Here is a 14,849-nt window from a genome sequence, read left to right as displayed (position 1 = left end):
CCCCCCCCCCCCTTTTTTTTGAAGCTTTACTTTATCTGCACGCATTAAAAATCTACTCCATACTTGTCATGCTCTATTTTTTACTACCGTGTTAAAGCTGTAAATTTGGTCTTATTTTCAAATGTATAATCATTTTGTCATGCCATATTATATAGAGTGTGATGTGAGAAAAAGGGAGAGCAAACTTCAAGTTAACAAAGAGATTTTTACACACTTAACCAGCTCTCAATAGCTGCCAATTTCATTACAGATTTCCTGCAATTTAACTGTCTTAATTCTTTACACCTTGGGTGTATATCTCATCATGCTTTCACACTTTGCCTTGTCAGAAGCGTCTGGCTCACAGTAACTACAGCTAGAGCAGCTTCCTCTGTGCACAGCCCCAGCAAGAGGCTATTACAGACCCCCATTTTATTACCCATTACTACTGAGGTCATTAGCAGCAAGAGGGATTGTATGCTTCTTAACCTATTGATCAATGTAACTACTACCATTTAATCCTGTGCTGAAGGAGTGAAAATCTGCCTAAGACTGGATCCTATTGAGAGGAAGGGCGGGAGGGAGCACTTTAACTGAAAAATATTGCCCTGGCCGCTGTATCATGCCCATTTAACGCAAACACAGGACGCCAGTCGCCATTTAGAGCACTCCCATATGGTGCACTCCCTCATCTCTTGGATAACATCACGACTCCAGATGATCCACAAAAATATATCACCATCTAAAGATAGTCTAAAAGGAGACTCGTACTGGGCTAATAACTGGAGGGATCCACCAAGCCCAGCTCTAATCTACTCTAGCAATATGAGGGTGTGAAAAAGAGGACATTCTGAGGATGCCAGAAATAGCTGACGTTTATGAATTTCGCGAAGGTGTGGTGCTCTCCAGGTGCCTCCCATACATAAACATTCAAACCTGGAACATTCTCACACAGCTGCAGAGTGACTGGAGGCAATATACTGTACCAGCACAGGCCTGCTGGCCAAACACACACACATGCACAAATCTAAACTGTGGCATGTTAACTGTCACAATCACATACAGGCACATGTGCAGCTCATAACAGGAGCAAAGCCATATTTTCCATATGTAGTAAGAAAATGCTTGCACTGTATATTCAGTACAGAAATGTATATGAAATAACAAAATATTTAAAAATAAAATGAAACATGGTTAATTTAAACATATCAAATGTTTTTTTTTAAATTAAAAAAAAATGTCATAATATTCCTTCTGTCAAAGATGGGGATCCTTTATTTCATTTACATTATAATTCTCTTTACTGCATCTGACTATGCATCAGTGCACACACACACACACAGTATAGGAAGCATTTGTCACTAAAAGACACCTGCAGTAAGCGTCTCTTTGTGTATCACTTTTCCAGAGAAAAAGCGCAAAATATGATAATCTAACGAGGGACAAACCGCACATCTGAAAACGTAGGAGAGTCACTGATTCAGAGTTAATGAAGACGCTCCCTGAGCAACCCCCTCCTATCACAAGTCAGAGGTCAAAGCCTGTTGAAAAAGAGTAGGGGTGAAAGAGGCTGTGAGATAGCCCCTTTCCCCGGCACTGAGGCAATTAAGAGGAACAGAAATGAGGGACAAGGAGGTGAACGTCAGTGAGACCGACACAGACGTTTCACTGGCCGCAAAGGTGCAGCTTGGTTGAAAGAAAAAAACGAAAGGAAAAAAAAAAGAAAGAACAGAATTATCAAAATTTCATTTGTGCTCCCTGGGGTCATCTTGTTTTGTAGGGGCATCAAATGGAATTGAGAAGTAAAAAAAAAAAAAAAAAATAAAAAAAAAAAAAAAAAAGAAAGACAATAACGAGCCTAGGAGAAAGTCACAGCAGGTCCTCGTCCGGTTTGATGCTGTTGTCGTACCTTGCCTGCCAGTGGCCAAAGGAAACGACTTCCCGGATCCTGACTATGAACGTTCCTGCATGAAAATGTCGCCCGAAATTGAGCGATTTCACCGGGGCTATGTACTTAAGTGATGTCGCCTGAACATAATTAGTCTTCTTCAAGACTGGAAAGATATAATGTCCAGTATTACCATCTCAAGCGTTGTTGAAATCTCTGAGGTGGAGAAGTTATTCCCCCGGAAAAAAGAAAAAGTAAAATATTTCACACGATTTAACTTTATATAGAATAATAATAATATAACTAATATATACATATATCATAATGGAATCTCTTTGACGTATTACATGTTACAACATAATTTGTGAACAAAACGAACATCATTTGCCATTCTTCAGTGAAGGCCCCTAAAACAGTTTTTAAAAAAATCCGGACAGAGCCACCTCATCGCGTATTGTGTTAAGAGTGTCAAGCCTCCTTGAATTCCTTTCCCTGCGTCATCCACATCAAGCTGCCTTTAAAAATGTTTACCGCTTCAGATAACCAGCGTATCACACGCACATTCTGTCTCTACGTATATGATGCTGCAATTTAGGATGCTAAGGGGGTCGGCGAGGGTGGAGGGGGGGGCTGGGGCTAAAATGATTATGCCAGAACTGTAAAAAACAAAAGTTGAGATTTGGCATTTTTAATTAACCTTTTCTCGACTACCCAAACAAACAGGTTTTTGGGGCCCGCGTCTGCGTCCCAGTGTGTCGGGGGTTTTAAACAAACAAACATGCACGCGACGTGGAGCCGAGCCTCTCGGCCCCAACAATAACAGCTGAGCCTGCACGCCTGGACGCTCTTTCCCACACTTATGAGGCAGGCCAAAAACCCCTACTACAGGGTGATCCACTGCTGGAGGGGTGTGCGAGCACATAGGGCACCCCCCACCACCCCGCCACACTACACACACACAACACACACACAACATCATCAGGGTCTCTATCACTATTCCATTTGCATCAGAGTCTGATTATTAGAGCACTAAATTGATATTGTTATTTTCAGTGAAATTAATTTGTTTTATTTTTATTCTGCAACAAATTTTTCAATTGGGAAAAAAAAAGAGTTATGCAGTGACAGTACTTCGGCGTTAGTATGTAGTTATTCTTACTTGTTTCTAGAAGTGAGCTTTTTCAAACAAAAAACATAAAAAAAAAAAATTTCAGTGTTCACAAAAAAAAACCAACAAATCACCTAAAGCTCTCTTTCAATTTGACGTGTGACTCAATGTCCTGTCACTTTTTTTGACCTTTCAAGCCACACCTCCAAGGGTGTATTTCACAGCCACAAGGCATCTAAGTTCTGAAACCTGGTTCACAAACCCCGGGGCAACGACTACTATCCTCCACACCGCTGTTTTCACCTTTCCTGGAAACGCCTTACAGTCACTGTTGGGGTGAATTGCGTGCCCCCGTGATCTATGGTTTACCAGCTCGACACGGTTACGCAACCATGCACGTCTTCAGATGCATTATTTGAGTCAGTTGAGATTTAATTAAGATCACAGCCTCTAAAATCCTTTTCAAATCAAACCGTAGTCAAAAGACAATGGCTGACACATCCTCGTGCAAATTGTTTCTATTCTCTGCACACCAGCAACACAAAACTAATCCTTGTTTCCATGACGGCAGACAAGAGGGCCACAAACTGTGTTGCTTCTTGACACTCTTAATGTTGTTGTGTTATGTGAATCATATAAAGTGTACAGTCAATTAATAAAAAGATAAAAAAAATATATTCAACGTCAGCAGCGAGGTTTATGGCATTAACTAAAAATCAGGAAATGTCAAACTTGTTCATGTCCACACGCAACCCTAATGGTCCACCCTTATTTTCTAGGAGCAACATGTCAATACCCTCAGAGCCCTTATTGTTTTAAAATATATAGGTTGTGACAGAGACGAGTGGTGAAAAAGACCTGCTGCCATAAAACACTCTACACCGTGTAATCTCATCATTATCCTACCATCTCAACCCTTTGAAACACATGGCATCTCAAGTGTAGAGTTAATCTCCCAATCTGAAACAGAGACGCACACACTTCGAGCAGTAATGACCCTTAAAAAAAAAATGAATGAAAGCCTTTTTCAAGTAAAAACATGTTTTAGTGAGAGAAAGCCAGGGAGAGAGCAGAGAGCAGCTGGTGGCTCACTATATCACTGCTAAACTATTCCACCGTCTCTCCTCTCTGTCTTGCTTGCCTGCTCCGGTACAAAGCAGAGACCGTCCCTGTAAAGGATATCCCGGCGAGCCGTAGGCTCTGGCAGCTACCCCCCTTGTGCCCCCCTCTCCGGGTACACAGCTAATATCTGGTTGCCTATGTCATGGTTTAGAAATGACAGGTGCTGGCAGCCCCTCGCCTTGACAGGCCACTGCACAAATAACGCCCCTGCCTGAAAGGGCTAATGCACTACTAATGAACAATAAATCAACTTTGATTACAAACTGTCAACCCAATCAGCTCGCACTCCAGCTCTCCCAAACTGCGAGTCTCGGCACAGCTGCACGGCATTACGGTGCACGCTGCCGCTGTTGAGGCTTTGCTCTCCTCCTCCTCAACCATCTGATATTCTCCTCCACTACTCTCTTACATCTCTGCTTTCTTTCAGGCACCCACTTCCTTAGCACTGATGCAAGGGTGCTGAAACATTGCACCCACAAAAAAAAAGTTTCAGCTAAATGGTGAGTGCGAACAGACAAAAACAAAAGGACAACTCTGAAAAAGTTAATCACATGTGAGTCTTTCCTATAGTTGCATTTCTTAAACATGACTGCAATAAAAATACTTGAGGTCATTAAACAACAGAGAGTCAATAGCTGTCTTCTGTGTAAAACCTCAAAGCTTTCAAACAGGACTCAAAGTTGACAGCAGAAAAAAATGGAAGAAAATTACCACAACTTTCCCTCCTAAATGCACTCCGCAATCCCTTTGTTGCAAGTAAAGACACACGCAAACACACACATGCACGTACAAACATTCACACACTCTAACTTTTCAGGAAGATATGAGCGATGACATTTGGAGTGACAGCGTGTCTCTAACGTGGTTTTGTGGTGACGGTGTCAAATATAGAGCTGTGCCAGCCTGTCTTAATTCACTGTGACACCATGAGGAGAGTGAGGATTAGTCCAGGCCATAGCCTGAGAGCAGGCAAAGTCTGACCAGCACTCATTAACTCAGAGGAACAATTCATCATTAAATATACAAGCAGCAAAACCTAATGTGTAACAGAAAATAAAATACTTTCAGCATTATTTAAATGCCTTACCCTGGAAATACTCCAACAATAAAGAAATAATATAACCATTTTCTGAAAAAAGAACAACAATGTAAAAGAGAAGGCAAACCTGTCTCCTGTTTTTCCTAGAACTTTCCATAATTCAAACAGCATACAGTGCAGTACCGGATCCTGCTCAACTGGTTAGCTCACTATCAGCAAAGTAAACAAAACTAAACAAACAGCATAAAATGACAGACAGAAACTTAATGTAAATGGTTAGGTATCTAACACAGTAACTGACAAACAAGCAGAGCAAAAGAAACTGTTGCTTGAACTTAAAGTAAAATGCTCAAAACCATCAACAGCACAGTACACACATAAACAGAAGCTACTAATCCACACAGTCTTGTTTTGAAATGCAACACATTCTGATACAGTGAACCTAATGTACATGACACCGGCTTACTGTGTCTCTCCTGTCAGGACTAGACTGTAAACTGTCAGCGTCTCAACGGCAAAGTAAAACCCGGATAACTGCTCCACTCATACAAACTGCATGACAAAATTAACCAATTACAATGATAGAACATCAACAATAGACAGACAATAAGCCTCCGTTTCTCTTTTTCCCCGGTCAAATTAAATTGTCAAGTTTTTTTTTTAACACAAGAAAGCTGGCAAAATCACAGAAATCAATCATATTGACAAACCTGACAAACTCCATTTAGCTGGCAGGGTAAACAGAGTGCTGGGCCACGCGGTGTGGAGTGAAGCAGAGCGGAGAGCAGAGCGGAGAGGGAAAGAGAGAGAGAGGGAGAGAGAGTGAGAGAGTGAGAGAGAGAGAGCGATAGGGAGAGGTAGAGGCACACAGGCTGGCAGGCAGGGAGGCTAAGAACAAGCGCCGCTGTGCTGTGCTGTGCTGTGCTGTGCTGTGGAGTCTCCAACCTTCCTCGGGATACAGACAGATTGCACGCGCAAGGTTGCTCCCTGGCTGACAAGATACAAAACTATCCAATCAACCACGCCCTTCTCCACCAATCACAAGCAGCCCTCTAAACATAATCAATTCAAATGGGGCCACACAACAGGGAAGCCGCGGGCTGGGCTGCAGGTGAACCCGTGCCTTTGTGTTGGGGCCCCTTTAAAAAAAAAAAAAGAAGAAAAAGACACAGTTGACGGCTGTTAACCCTTTGACCCCTGCCGGGACTCCGGCCGTGCTATTGAAACAATGGGAGCCTAAAGAAAAGAGGCCCTTTAATTAAACAACAGATAAGTAAACACAGCTATCCAGCGGAAAGAAAGAAAGCTGGCCCACGCTATCAGCCCCTTTATTGTTCTGCTAAATGGAATTGTTTACAGTGTTGGAACAAAGAAACAACTCATTTCACATGCTGAAAACAACAAATGCACAAATAATTCTTTGTAGTTATTTAGACTTTTTCTTCCTTTTCAAATTCCCCAAGCTGAGACAATAACACATGTATTTTATTTAAGTAAAAAATAATGTATTTATCAGAACAGTTTGTTTTGCCTTGTATTTCCTCCACTAATGTTATGCATGCAACTAGTTGCAATATATTAACTTTGTGTGTGCTTGGTCATAAAATCAACCACAGCAGCATAAACTTTTTTTCCCAGTTTTTAAACGCTTATCCTACAATTTGGCCTCAGACAAGCTAAAACCACTTACATTAATAGCTAACATTACACCAGCTACCAAGCAATCCATCCAACTCCATCCCAATGAGAGCAATTAGCTGTCATAATATCATCACACTCTTTAACACCCATGTGCACTTCAGTAAGGGGAGAAGACAGGAGAGGAAAACAGGACTCTGCCACCTACTGGAGATCCTACTGAAGTCACCAGGAGAGAGAGAAGGCAGGATAAGAAGCCTGAAGCTTCAAACTGAACATATCTTACCTTTAGCAGTATTTAGTCAACTGTCAACTGTGAGTACATTTCATTCTATGCATACATAAAAAATATAAAGAACAATGTGCTGTTAATCAGACCTACTTTAAGTAATAACAATAAAACCAGGTTCACTAACTTGTGCAACCCACTTAACAAAGAATTAGAGGAAAGGCATGAGGCGAGATTAACACCTCACTTTGTTAATTATCATGACAATAAACACAGAGCTGAATAACAGAGCTCTAAAACACAGCTCATATCAACAGCTATAAACCCTTGGCCAAGGATGAAGGAATGTTCATGGGACGCATTCCAGTCCACAAACACACTGGTAAAATAAACAGAGCGCCTGCATAACAAGCCACTGCTCTCATCTGCTAATAACTAACAATGAGCCCTGCTAAGCTGGCCTGACCTATATAAATTATTGACTGGGACACCTCAAGTGTCAAAAGTGACAATTCCAATACATTTCATAGTGAATAATTAAGTGGAAGAAAAGGACGCCTTTATTTCTATCTGACACCCTCAAGACGGCTCACACACAAAAAGACAGTGACGTGCAGGCACGTTGCTTACAACTGCATGCACGCACTCGACACACACACATGCACAAAGTGGTTTAGGCTATGGCCACACTCTTCTCCCCCGGCACTCTCCCTCGGGTGGTATGTCGGCGTATTCTCAATAAAACACCTTCTTAGCAGTAATAGGCCACTGTTCTCATTTCAACGCTCCCAAAGGCCTCATGATAAATTTAGCAGACGCACAGTTCAAGCTTCTCCTCTCACACACTGTCTTTCTAATCCATTGCCTCTGTGCCTGTGCCATGTAAAATAATTACACATATGTGTCGATGTGATACACACGCTATATAGATTTTTTTTTCCTTGCCCTGAGAACAGAGAAACATCAATATCCTTGAGCCTTGAACCAGCGTCCCCTGTGATAGTTTACAGAGAGTACTGAGCGATTGTGTTCATGACAGAGTGGATGACATTATAAAATACTCCCATTTCCTGCTTGAGTTAGAGTGAAAGTATGAGTTAATGTCTGGTCTGGCCTGGGCTCTGCTCAGCTCGGCTCTGGCTAAAGATAACGACTCGGCTCCAATTACAAAGCCTTCCCAAAACACTAACATAACCAGTGAATAAGCCGCGCTGGCATGCCAACCAGTGTCTTACTGCTACTACGCAAAGAGAAGAGAGAGAAGTGGAGAGGAAGTGCAGGAAATTACAAAACTACAGTCATTCCTTTTCTTGAAAGGCTCTGGTGACCTGGACCATTGTCATGAGAAAACAAACACAGTCTGTTTCCCTGCGTGGGTGCAAAGTAAATCATTGTTTACTGATGGTGGGAGTCAGCAGGGCAGGTGTGGGACCTATATAAATAACAGCTGCTCTATATAATATTGCCAAGGCAACAAAAATACCTTTTAGATCCACAACAGTACCATACTATGTGATCGTTCTATTATTTCTTTCTATTTTTTTCCCCAGTGTCCCCTCTCAAAGTCAAAAGAGAAGCAAATCATTTCATCACAGAAATAAATCACCCAACTTATCAACTACTTTTCCCCCCCCAAACTACAGTCAAACTTCGCAAAGTTGAGAGAGATCTTACATCTGAGTTTGGTGACCCACTCACTTGCACTGACGGCACACAGAAAAACCACAGCACAGAAACCTTTTTGAAGAGGTGGAATGGTTCCTCTGTTTTTCTATTCTGAAGTCAAGTATTACAAAACCAAAGGTAATTTGCTCTTTTCCATTCAGGGCGCATTTTTAACTGCTCACTGCATTAAAGTTTAACACACTGGCTTTTGTTTTACTTGACTGATAATGTCATTCAAACTGCATATATTTTATATTTAGTGTTTTTTTGTACCCTTGTTCGTAACTCAAGTGAAAGTGTTTAATTATTTGAATACTTGTATTGATTGTTAGTGTTGTGTTTTTAAAAAGCCCTATTTAAAGGTGGTGTATTTCCATTGTAGCAACATGACAGAGAACTCTTTTAACATCTGCAACCCACCGATACTCCCTCTGATACTTGGAATAAGTCATATTTAGAGTGAATGAGGTTATCACCCGAAGCAGAATGGAGTTACAGTAAGTCACGCCTGAGTCACCGTGTTCCTCCTGGTCTATTATATATGGGTTTGGTTATTTACTTTTAATTTCAGTATTCAGGAACACATTGTTTAGTCAGCACATGCGAACTCTGTAGTTGCAAAATATTTCCTGAGGTGATATGCCAGCCGTTGTATAACGGAGTTCAGCGTGAACGTCTAGTGTGGTTTTTCACTTAGTCAAAACAAGAGTACTTTTGGGTTTGAGCAACATAAGGAGGTGGGGGAATTTCTGCCTTGTCTTGTTTGGCGATTGATTCATCTTTGATTTAAATCAGAAACCATATTAATATACAGAAAACTGTATTTTCATAAGCAACAACAATGGCTCTGTGAGAGCTGTGGAGATAAAAATAACCTGACCACTAAACCTGAGGCCATGAAAAGTTTGTGTGTTATTTCAATTAGATGATATTGTAATTTATAGGCTTGCAATCATGGATATATGAGATTTACTATTAGAATGACATAGTTTCTAGCAGAATACAAGCAAGTTTGTATGTGGGTGGCTCTTGTCATCACTTTTTAAGGAAGACTTTAAATGTAGGACACACAGTAAGCATACAGCACCGCTAACCACTATGATTAACTGTTTAGCTAACCTTTTCTGTGGTGTTATTAAGCAGTATTTGTTAGCCTGTCCTGTTTCCAACACTAACCAATAAAATTCCCCAGGAACATTCCCGGAGGTAATAGACATAGATGAGCACTTGAATTTCTTTTAACCAATAAGGCAAAATGAAAATGCAACAGCAAACTAATGCTACTTTCGACTTGAAGCCTTCTGCAGATTGGGCGTAGCTACACGGACGACTAGGTCTGTGCACTGAGACGGTTTACTGTACAATGTCCAACACAAACATAAAATACAGCTCCAAATTATGTCCTCATGTAGCTCAAGGCCCTTCTGTCTCTGGAGCTCTCTCAGGCTGTCTGAGTGAGACAATATCTCTCTTTCCAACTCTTAACAAAAAGTGAAAAAGGAATCAGAGAATCGCCAAAGCTGTCAAAAGTGTGTGACAACACCCAAAGAGAAACTGCATCGTGGTTTGATGCTAACTTGACTGCACCTTGCATAGCTGTGAGTGTTTATTAATGCTATGGTTGACTGTGCATCCATCCATCCTTCCACCCCTCTGCAAAGGGCGTGTGAATCACTCCAAACAACACACGCTTGACATCAAGATATAGTGCCAGAGGATGACACAAAGATACAACAAATTTTAAGGGGAAATGTGTTAGTGTGTGTATCTGGGTGGATGACTGAGTGGGGTTGAGGGTTGAGAGGGTTCACTGCTTGAAGGGAAACATCAGGCCTAAAATGAAAAGAGGGTCCTGGAAATGGTAAGTGGCTCCCAGCGCTGTGACTGGAGTCAATTCGACAGTCATCGTCTTGGCTGGGAGAGAGCTCCTAACACAGCAGCCCACCCCCCACCCAAGTCTCTGCTTGGCTGTGTGGAATTGGGACAGATGACTTCATTCTGACAGGATTATCCCAAAACCTGGTTCTAATCTATACAGTACACATATTACATTTTTACAATATGACAAGGAAAACAAGCAGCAAAAGAGACGGCCTGATCCCGGGGTTCCACGCGAGCACCAGCCTCAGTGTCGTCTTGATCATTCCTGACAGATTGTATCACCTCAAAGCAACGCAATGAGGTTTCATTACAGCATCACCTTGAGACTTTTTACAAACACAAAGAGATGAACTCCTTCTCAGGATCACGCACAGAACTGATGGATTATGGGATTTTCCTGTTGGAGACACCTTGCAGACTGATAGGGGAGCTATTTGAAATGATATTTCCCTAAAATACTGATGGCAACGCAAACTAGGAACACTTCTGTTGGGTGGTACGTGGTTATGTCCACATACTCTGTGAATTGTCTCTTGCTCAACCTGCAGAGATTTGAACTTTAATAGACTGGCTAATCTTGGCAAGCTTAAAGCAGTCTTTAAGTGAATCAATTAGAAATTGGCAATGCTTTGATTTGGTTCAGCATTTTGAGAGAGTGCCACCACTCCCCCTGTCTCTCTATGTTCAGCACTTCTTTTCTTGCGCTGTTTTTCTTCCTGTCAGTGTTATTTTCTCATCTAAAATTCTTCCAATATATTTTGGAATATACAAATCCTGTTGCCTTGCATAAAGTAAATCTTTATCTCACAGAAACTAACCCAGAACATTAATCCAGCCTTGTGCTCACCCTCACCTCGCCGGTGGGCTACCACTGCCGTGCCACTTTGGGCCACTGGCCGACTGGGCTGCGGGAACACCTCGCAAATGCTGCCTCAGATCGCCCCGCAGCACTGGCTGAGCTCCAGCTGACAGGCTTCGGCCTAGTGCTCTAATGACTTACAGATTGGAGCGCTGTGGTATACATGTGTCAGGACAATGCCATGGGCCTACTGCAAAAACAGTAGGAGAGGGAGAGAAAGAGAGCCGGCGGCTTCTCCCCGTCCTGTCAGACAGAGGGTTGGCCCCTGGATTGTGTCACATCACGCTTCCCCCCAACAGACCGCAAATGAAGGATGTGAAGAGCAAACGTGGGGAGGAGGGGCGATGGAGGGGGAGCTCTACAACTTAAAAGGCTTTCATCCTGTAAACTGAAAAGACATTATCTTTTGACCTGGAGATGCCCTCTATGAGGCTGTACACTATGGTGTGAAAACACAGGAAGAGAGCAGGGGAAAAAGAAAAGAAGAAGAAATGAAAAAAGGAAAGGAGAAGTAAGAAGTGTTGGTTGTGGCTTTAACTGGTAATAGTATAGATAAGAAAATTGTCTGCTGGCATGGTTCTGAAACATTATCAGTAGTTTCTCTGTGTCTGAAGAATAACAAGTGATGCACCTTTGACATCATGAAAATGTTCAATGCAACCTTTATCAGAAAATTCTGAATAGTGTTTCTGATTTAAAAACAAAAAGGCCATAACGTAACTACAATAAATATGAAACAAACAATGAAAGCCAAGGGCTAGGCATGTTCTTTGAGCTTCAAATTCTTTAAGATGAAACAAGAAAGCTCTCAACAGTAAGTAATGTGACGTTATCATTTTTCTTTATTCTTCTCTATAAGCATCTCTGCTCTTAATCGCAAGTAAAAACTGCCTTAAACAGAAGCTGCGTGTGTTAAGCATATCTTTACTTTCCTACATTATCCACCTGCTTCTCCTCAAACTGACAATTCATGTATTCTCATTACACTCAGACACAGACGTACTACAGGCAGAAACCAGTCAATGTCATTCAAGCAGCGTCCACACAGGGAACTTCAGCTGGCCGCTGGCCATTCCTCACACTGTACCAGTGACATGAATAATGAAGGCCATTCTCAGGCACATTCCTAGATGAGGAAACAAGCATAATCTGGGCATTACACTGATAGCAAAGACACCATGTTGACACAACATCTTCAGCCCAGCTGAATGCCACATAATCCCCTGTAGGAGGTGGATGCCTACCTAGGATCTCTTGCAATGAGGTGTAGTTAACCAGCCTGGCTCGTCAGCAACGCCACAAACGAGCTTCAATCCCCCCCCCCCCCCNNCCCCCCCCCTCCCACCTTGGTGCTGGTGGACTATCAGCGAGGGTCCGACAGTGTTGTTCCTAATTACCTATTTCTCCACTCCTGATCCTGCGGCTGGCATAATTAGTTACCTGGGGCTGCAATCCAATTTGAAGTGATGACAAGAAAGTGATCCATGAAAAAGTAATAAGTTAAATCCAATTTCAGCCTGCCTCTAATTAAATGCACATGGAACTAATGAGTCAAACCCTACCATTTCACTGATAATGGTAATTAGCGGGGTGGGAGTTGCCGGCTCTCGTCGTCATGCCACTGTAGGTGTGAAGCGCAAAAGGTAAAAGCGGCATGAATTCTTTTAATCACACGTGTCACTCTGTCAATGTAATTTACTGGCTTTTTGACCAGTCAAGTATGTTTAGCTGCTTTCCTGCCTGCGTAGCAGCTGTTTGTATATCTCATCTGATTAAAGCGCCTCTAGGCTGCCGAGTATACAGCGGAGGCATCTTCATCCAGAGGCAGGGGTGGGTGGTATATTTCTGAGCTTCCATATAGGGGTCTACCTCTCTCGTCTCCTCCTCTCCCCGCTCTCCCTCAGAAAACACACACATGCACTACAAACAACTTCGTAACCTCATCCAACCCCATGCCTCTGTATATGACGATGTCCTCCACACTGTCATCATCCTCAGAGCAGCCTAGACTTATATACATGACCTTATAACAATACAGCTGACTGCCGACACCACGCCAATCATAAACACGCTGGTCAAAAGCCTCACAGTAACAATACACTTGACAGCCACGCTCGACGTCGTCGACCTTAACAAGAATTCAATTAGCCGCATTTACTTGCAGTATCACACCCTAATTACAGTCGGCACTCAACTTCGACAGCACGAAAGAAAGCTCGGGCAAAACTGCTACCATAATTACCAATATATCCGTGAAATGGTAGGAGTATCATTAGATTCAGTGATTTTACCTTTAGAAGACACTAATGGATAATTCATAATATACTTTTCAATGGATCACTTCATTGTCCACCCTCCCTCTTGTTGGAATTCAAGAACATATAGAATAACGAAAATATGCAAAGCCGTCAAAGAAGTGAAGACAAATTGTGAGGAATACTTAGAAACAACACACTGTCAGGGACCCACAGAATGTAGTACACCGCGCACCAACGAAGTGAGATGAATAATCCCAACCAACAACAACAAGAGGAGGAGGGGGAGGGTGATGAAGCTTCGTATATGTGGCTTAGAGCAAGGCTGGTTAACTTAACACTCATGCAAGAGATCCTATAGCATCCACCTCTCACAGTGGTTATGTGGCATTGCAGTGCTGAAGATGTTTGGTGTTCAACATGGTGGTCTTTGCCTATCAGTGTAATGCCCAGATTATGCTTGGTTTCCTCATCTACGGAATGTGCCTGAGAATGGACCTTCATTATTCATGTCACTGGTAACAGGTGTGAGGAATGGCCAGCGGCCAGCTTGAAGTTCCCTGGTGTGGACGGCTGCTTGAATGACATCTGACTGGTTTCTGCCTGTTAGTACGTCTGGTGTCTGAGTGTAAATGGAGAATACATGAATTGTCAGTTTAAGCATGGATATGGTAGGAAAGTAAAATATGAACGCAGCTTCTGTTTAAGAACAGTATAATAACTTTGCGACTTAAAGAACAGAGAATGACTTCATAATCATAGTGAAAGAAATACCAAGAATGGATAAAACGTCACTACTTACTTAATGCCTTTGGAGCCGCTTCAACCATAATTTCATTCATCAAAGAATTTGAAAGCTCAAAAGAACATCCTAGGCCATGGTCCTTCTTGTTTGTATCAAATATATCTCAAACCACTTTACGTTCCACAAGTAATCGGACCCTTTTAGGGTTTTTTAAAATCAAGAAACCTAATGTGCAGAATTTGTGTGATAAAAAGTTGCTTTGGACATTTTCATGATGGTCAAAGGTGTGCATTCACTTGTTATTCTTCAGACACAAGGAGAAACTTAGCTGATAATGTTTTCAGACCATGGCCAGCAGACAATTTTCTTATCTATAACTATACCAGTTAAGCCCACAACCAACTTCTTTAATTCCTTTTCCACTATTATTGTTCATCTTCT

At 42.0% G+C, this 14,849-nt stretch overlaps 1 protein-coding gene across 6 annotated transcripts in view; it reads right to left on the bottom strand.

The window, feature by feature from the left end:
* foxp1b (forkhead box P1b) overlaps nucleotides 1-14,849 on the bottom strand; it is a gene marked incomplete at its 3' end in the record, with an annotated part of 141,633 nt that overhangs the window by 31,838 nt on the left and 94,946 nt on the right. Inside the window, 1 exon segment of one of the 6 annotated variants that reach the window (XM_035662853.1) lies at nucleotides 5,847-6,055. 6 annotated transcript variants of the gene reach the window in all.

The sequence above is a fragment of the Morone saxatilis genome, unplaced genomic scaffold (genome assembly GCF_004916995.1).
Source record: "Morone saxatilis isolate NCDOM2014 unplaced genomic scaffold, NCSU_SB_2.0 Contig18, whole genome shotgun sequence".
NCBI lineage: Eukaryota > Metazoa > Chordata > Actinopteri > Moronidae > Morone > Morone saxatilis.
Note: the sequence above shows the minus strand (reverse complement) of the source record. Positions and strands in the feature narration are given on the sequence as shown.